Genomic DNA, 7,106 nt, shown 5'->3' with positions numbered 1-7,106 from the left:
GATGCAGGATCCTTCAGGTATGTTACCATACCTTGAAACACACTGCATTGAAAAAGATCAAAGTGAATCTTGACATTATGTCTTTCAGACTTGAAGACAAAATTGAACATTTAAACTTACAGATCATGACTTTCCTGTTCTAATATGATGTGATTTCAGCAAGATCACTGAAAGCACAGCAATGTAAAACTAGTATCTGAAGCTTAAGCTAAGCCCAGATGCAGTAATTAATGGTTATTGCTACTGGCAGGGATGAAAAATAAGCAGAAATTGTTGAAAAAGATTGTTTTTTTTTAAAAAAAAGACTTAAAATATGAAACTATTTTAATTGAAAAGCTGAATTTTAAATTCCTTCCTTCCTTCCTTCCTTCCTTCCTTCCTTCCTTCCTTCCTTCCTTCCTTCCTTCCTTCTACAATCAGAAAATGTCAACCATTCATGCTGAATTGTCAGGGAGGGCCATGAGCTTCCTGATGGGCTTCTTTGTCCATGTTCATCTTCACTCTTGCATCCCCAGAACTCATCCCTTTGGCCCATAGCTTGTATCAGCTCCTTGAACTTATCAGCCCCTGCCCTGGCAATGCTGATCCTGCAGCAAGATGATCTCTGGCTGCCCACAGCCTTGCCCTTCTGTTCTACTAACAATAAGCAGGAATACAAGTGACAAGCATTGTTCTAAAAAAGGTGAGCCACCATCAGCAAGAAAAAGCAGAATTTGCTGTAAATCAATCAGTCATGCAAACTGCATGGTGATAGTCTGCGTACACATGTGTATATTTATTTCAGAATTGAATGGATGTGGAAAGGAAAAGGTAGCCTGTACTGGGGGAATTCAGACTGTATATGCATTTTTCTTTTATTCTCCTTGCCCTTTTCCAACAAATATACATGAGTAATATTAGCTCTGTCACACTTCCCTTGAAGCAAATGAGATGCTGTCCTAGCACTGTTGTTTCCATCCTGCGTTGACTCATGCAGTGCAGACACTTTATCCTGCCTGTGTCTCTGCTGTAAGACCACAGATCATGTTATCACTTTACAAATATAGCATATTAGTACATCTGGAAGGCTAGTCACGCTGCAGGGTTCAAACAGATCTGGCTGGCCATGGGCTGTGCTATGCTATAAACAACCTCAGTGTCCCACATTGAATAACTGCAGAGCACACTCAGGAGCTCTGGACACTTGTGTTCTTTAGTAGTAGGTAAGTGACAGTTTTGCTGATTATGTGTTTCTTCAGATGTGTGGGGTCAAGGTGGAAAGTGGCAGGAAAAGTGAGAAGTAGCTCTCAGGTTGCTCCTGTTGTGCTGCGGATCTTTAAAAACTAATGCATATGGGAAAAATAGTTGAAGCAGAGAGAATTTAGTCCAAGGCAGTATGTTTGGTGGGTATCTTTAAAGAGAGTGAGATTCACCCTGTGCATAGCTCCTGTAAATAGATTCACACTTGTGACAAATCCAAACTTTATAATTTAGGAAACCTTTCAAGTTCCACTCCGTGACTCAGTTATAATAAACCATTGCTATTTCATCTCAAGGACATATGCTGGTGTGAGAATGATTTTCAATAAAAAAATGGTTTGAGAGGTCAGTCATTTATCTTTGCTGTCTGTCAAAATCTACAGTAGAATTTAAAAAGAGTTATAGAACTTCACTTTCTGAAGGCTACTTACAGTTAATCTAACTGGCATAGGAAATACAGCCCGCTACATCTTTTGAGAACACAGCCTATCATTTAAAGTCAAATATTGTCATTATTGCTGTTGCTACCACAAGCATTTATGTGCTATCATTGACATGTTACTTGCTAGGTTAAAAGGTACTGACCAGCTCTCTTCCTCTGAACAGCAGTTAATTGAGCACAGTTTCAAGGATAAGAGATGGATGATAATGCCTGTTAGCCAAAGAGGTAGATCATACCAAAGAGTTTCACTCACTTCGCTCTCCTCAGACAGAAGGTAAAAGTGGAGAATTACTCCAAAGGAAGGTGCCCAGCTGTCAATGTCACCTGTGTCCCCTAGCCACAGATGTGGGAAAGTTTTGTGGGAAAGACTAAAGACACAGCTGTGGTGAGAGAACAATAAAATACAGATGCCACCTCATGACTTTATGGTGGAGTTTGGGCCATTAGAGCTAAAATAACTTGACGGCTGGAGTAGTTGAAAGCAGCATCATCTCTTGCTTATCTATATTATCTACCATCTTAAATCACAGAATTTAACATCTTTGCAATTGGCTATGACCGTTTTACTCATTATACAACTAATGATCTTGTATCTAACACTAGAAATAGGACTGCTGTAGATCAGACATAGGTTTTTGTTCTCCTTCTGCAGTAGAGGCAGGATTGAATTCTTAGATCAATATATGCAAAATGCACCCCAGAGAGAAAAAGAAAATGATAAATTTTGTGTGTTTTTGATTAGTGTCAGTTAAGGCAGAGAGTCTAAAATAATATTTATGATGTAGTCATTCACAGAGATAACTTCCGAGGCCAGACCCTCTAAGGCTACATGAAAGGTAAGTAATAGTAGCCTCAATTCTTGGGAATTGTTCAGGAACCTTAAGACAAATAAGAAGTCAATCAAACATTGTGTTAAAAAACACAATGGATGCAAAACAAGTTTCAGAAACCTGAGTGCCATGTTATGCTTAATTAAGATCATCTAATCGTATATAAAAGCCTCGGTGTCTTGCTCAGTGACAAAGAATGCAAATTTCTTTGGGTCTGTGTATGAGAGGTTAACTGGGATCTCTCTAATCAGTTCTTAAAACATACTTTGTTTCCCAGGACTCTGTTGTATGCTACCCAAGACAATTGTTTACACCTGCTGACTGCAGCTACATGCATAGATTCAACACCTTTACTAATATGTTATACACTTCTAGCTGTTTTTCCTTTGATAAGAAACAACCTCAAAATGCATGCCCATTTCAAATACCTCATCCTTCTCTCAGTCTTAAGAGAATTAGACCTCTCCTCAGCAATACCCAGTAGAAAAAAAAAAAAAAAAGAATGGATGTTTGTCAGAGACATCAGTCCAGTGTTTCATTAGCTTCATTGTCAGTGGAAGAATAATTAGTCAGCTCACTGAAGTGCTAGGGGAATACATCTGTAATAAATCCCCTTGCATATGTAACATCTATCATGCTTGATGGCAAACATATTAGTGTTACAAGAGTTGAGAAAGTATAAGGAATATTGTAATTCAGCTGCTAATTAATCCATAATTAAAGACCTAATTAATGAATAACCCTGTGAAAAATTGTCTAAAAATCAAGATGTGAAGACTGCAGTGATAAAGAGGACTCTTGTTTGTGAGACTGGTTAATTTATGTCTAGAATAGGAACTGATTAATGAAAACTGACAGTAAAGCGTTATGCTGCAGCACTGGACAAGGAGAAATATGCACATAAAAACGTGTGGAAACCAAGTTCAGCTCTTGCATATCTGTTTTTAACTTTATAGTGTTCATAGCTATTTTTACCTGAGATATAATGAGTAGGTTAATAAAAAGATATATTTTCTCTTAGCTGTGGTATGTAAACACTGCAAAAGTTATTTATTTGTGTATGAAAGAGGGTAACGTCAGATTCTATTCATAAATGTCTCTTCCGTGAAATAACTAAAGAAGAAAACTAAAAAAAGACCTTAATTCATCAAAGCTTTCATGATTAAGCTCCATGATACAGAAAGACACTAATTTCTGAAATTAACTACACTGAAAGTTAGACTAATTAATAGCTTGAAAGTGTCACTGTCTGTCTGTGTTTGTTTATGTAGGAGCCAGCTGGCTGAGACTGTACTCTTGAGAGAACAGGAAGGAACATTTCAAACTCCCAAAACATCTGGGCTCATGTCCAGGTGTCAGGAGTGCCTTCTCCAGCCCTGGAGCAGATTTTCTCTTTCCTTTTGTGTTTATTCTGTGCTGTAGCTACATTTATTGGATCTCTGGGGACCCAGGCCTTCAGGGGGACACCCCCTGTGATCCCAGCGCATTGCCCTGCCCACATATTCCCCAGGACCCAGCAATCACGTGCATGCATGCATATGTGCTCTGAAACACAATTTATCTTGGATCACAGACCTCAAACTCTCACTGTCAAATCTGTACTTTTGGCTAGATTAGTGACAGATAAACCAACCAAATTAGCAGGAAAGATAATTCCCTGCTGGTGTAGAACAATAAAAGATTGTTGCTAGAAGAAAAACAAGGTAGGGATGAGCATCTTCCCTCTTTGCAGTCCTCTCCCACTCCTCAAGCATCACAGAGAAGCAATACCCCACTTACAAGCTGTGTTCTGTTAGCAAAATATAGTTGTATGTGGTGAACAGTGCCACAATCTCTATTGCTCTTTCAATCACAGCATGTTTCTCTAATTTAATCTTTTCCTCATAACATAAAAAATGTGCTCAGTTGCTATCCAAATGTCAGGTTTTCTCTGAATTATTTAAAAACTTGAGATAAATGACTTGATGATTCTGAAGCACAGGGCGAGTGAGCTTATTTCCTAAGAAATTATTTGCAGGATTGGTAGGAAATATTTCACTCATATTTTCCCCCATGTAATCCTGCCAGTAATACTCATTAGAGTGCAGCAGATCTCCCACAGTGATTATCTGAAAGAAAAAGGGCCCAAGTAACCAGGTTGTTAAGCAAATTGAAGAAACCAAAACGTTAATAATTTAATAACTCACATAAAACAGCAGAGGAAAGTATACACAGTGCTGTTTTCTAGGGCAACCTGGTGCCATGTGAAATCAGGAGAGCTGTTAACAGAGACTAATACTAGCTCTATCTGTAGTATCAAAATTATGTTGGACTCTTTCAGACTCAAGACACAGGTCTTGTTCTAGAATACGGTGCACACACAAGCTGGCCGGCACTAACACTGACCCCAGCTATGTTCAGAGAAGTTTAAACTCTACTATAATAAAGCCAATGCAGTTTTGACTTATCACTGGCTGTATTCTACCCACTGCAGAGAAGACAGATAATGTTGGTAAACAGGAAGGAGCTGTAGAAGAGTTCGGTACAGTTAATCTCGGCAGACCACAGAGTCATCATAGCTAAGAATACTTTTCTTGTGCTCCACTGCTTTTCTTTTCAAAGAAGACCTTTCCTTATATTTATTTATTTATTTATTTATTTATTTATTTATTTATTTTTATAGTATGCTTCTCAAGGTATTTATGCATTGATTGATCCGTCTCAGATGCTGAGATAAGTGCAGAAAGGCTGAAAATTGTTCTTTCAATGAAGTTGCTGATTTGAAAAGCACTTTTTATCTGTGGAAGGCCTTCCATCCAGAATTCAGTGTTGCTTTTAGATCATATATCCTTAAACTCTTTTTTGAAGACCAGGTAGTCCATGTCACTTTGTGGTGCAAGTGCAGGTGATGGAGATGGAACTCCTTCAGCATTAAACACCAGGAGCTGCCAAAAAGCATCCTAATTTTGAAACTTTGTTGCCTCCAGTGGTCCTCCATACTCTGGTTGGTGACACTTCTGGAGGTATTGAAAGCCATAAATTTCTCCCTTAAGCCAAGGGGGGAAAAAAACTAAAAAGAAAAAGGAAAAAACCCAGTCAATGCCTGTTCAGGGTTCAGAGGTCAAGTGGAAACAAACACAAATGGTCACGGGATCACCGGCTGCTATCAAAGATGGCTGTGGCAGACCCGTAAACAAGGGCTGGAGATATCAGTAGCTGAAGGGAGCAAGGACATTTAGGCACAGCAGATTAAACCTCTCCAGTTTTACTGTAGAGTTGACATATGAAGTATGTGTATATTTGTAGCAACAACATGAACAGCAATAAATATAAAATAATAAAGACTATAGATATTTACAAGGTAGTTATCTTCTTTTTCATCCTATATATTTTCAACACTTTACTGAAGAGATTCTGATTTTTAGAGCTGAATACTCTTACTATTTAAAAAAGAATGTCTGAAATAGATACTAGAGACCAGCCTGCCTACTTTTAGGTGAATTTATACAATAAAATAAAATAAACGATAATATAAATGATAAAATAAAAATAATCCATGCAGATACTTAGGCAGCTGCTTTTACTGCAATAATATTTGGCATTAATATGATATCATTTAAATAAAACACATGATGAGTATCATCCCTAATATTATGGTGTTTTGCCAGTTAATCCTCCAAATGCTTAAGAACATCCAAATGCTCCAAATGCTCAATATCATTATACACATGAGGACAGTATTTGATTTTAATAGGCCTATTTATAGATACATTTAAATGAATAAAGTTTCTGCAAGATTAAAGAAAGGTGTTTTCTTTTTTCTAAGAGCAGAAATTGCACAAAAGTGTCTGGAAAGGCAGTTTTTCTGCTATATGTTTCTAGGGATAGCTCACAGCAATAGGGCACGCAAACCTAAATGCTGGTAGCAAAAGAATGCTCTTACAAAACAACTGCTTCTTCTCACCTCAGCTGGCCCAGAGAAGTGGCAGATTATTAAATACACTTGGTAAGAAGACGGGTCTTTGTATTGAGATGGGGCCTGCAATAGGAAGAGTCAGAATTCCTTCGTAGGGGAGGGGCTTGGTAATGTGTTCTAGTGAAGGTACAGGACCCTGGAATGAAGAAATTGAGATTATTTTGCAGGCTTTTGTATCTTGAACTGATAGTACATCCCTGGGGAGAGAAAGAATCTGTGGTTTATAATGTGGAAGGAAAATTCTAGTTACACAGATTCCGTGATTTCCTTATTGATGAAAACAAGGACAAGATTGACATAACATGCTGGTTAAGGAAGAGATGCAAAGGCCATGGTGTTCAAAGGGACTTTTTTATTCCTTCTCCTCCTAAAAAAAGCATAAAGAGCAGAAAGGAGTGAAGCCAAAAAAAATTTCTTTTCTCTACCACTAATACAAGTTTCTCTGATTACAAGCTCTCATATCACCTTGTCAAGTAATGCAATGCTTATTAAAAAAAAAAAAAAAGCTATTTTAAAAATTTTGAGAGGATTTTATTTATTTATATATTTATTATATTACCTAAAAATATTTCCTTAAATGTAATGTGTAGCTGCTTCTGAAGGGAATATCTTAGAATAGCTAAAAAAAAAAAAAAAAAAA

The 7,106-nt window shown here is 37.5% G+C and overlaps 1 protein-coding gene across 2 annotated transcripts in view; it reads left to right on the top strand.

Moving 5' to 3' along the window:
* The first annotated feature begins 1,072 nt into the window (after window positions 1-1,072).
* LRRC2 (leucine rich repeat containing 2) overlaps window positions 1,073-7,106 on the top strand; it is a 75,196-nt gene continuing 69,162 nt past the window's right edge. Inside the window, exons 1-2 of one of the 2 annotated variants that reach the window (XM_041480699.1) lie at window positions 1,129-1,202; window positions 2,467-2,517. The gene's annotated coding sequence lies outside the window, so the exon portion shown is untranslated. Of the gene's footprint in view, window positions 1,203-2,466; window positions 2,518-7,106 lie in introns of both variants that reach the window. The other variant, XM_041480700.1, reaches the window with a different exon arrangement.

The sequence above is a fragment of the Pyrgilauda ruficollis genome, unplaced genomic scaffold, assembly GCF_017590135.1.
Source record: "Pyrgilauda ruficollis isolate IOZ18807 unplaced genomic scaffold, ASM1759013v1 scaffold53, whole genome shotgun sequence".
Classification (NCBI taxonomy): domain Eukaryota; kingdom Metazoa; phylum Chordata; class Aves; order Passeriformes; family Passeridae; genus Pyrgilauda; species Pyrgilauda ruficollis.
The sequence above is the reverse complement of the archived record's forward strand: the minus strand, read 5'-3'. Positions and strand labels throughout refer to the sequence as shown.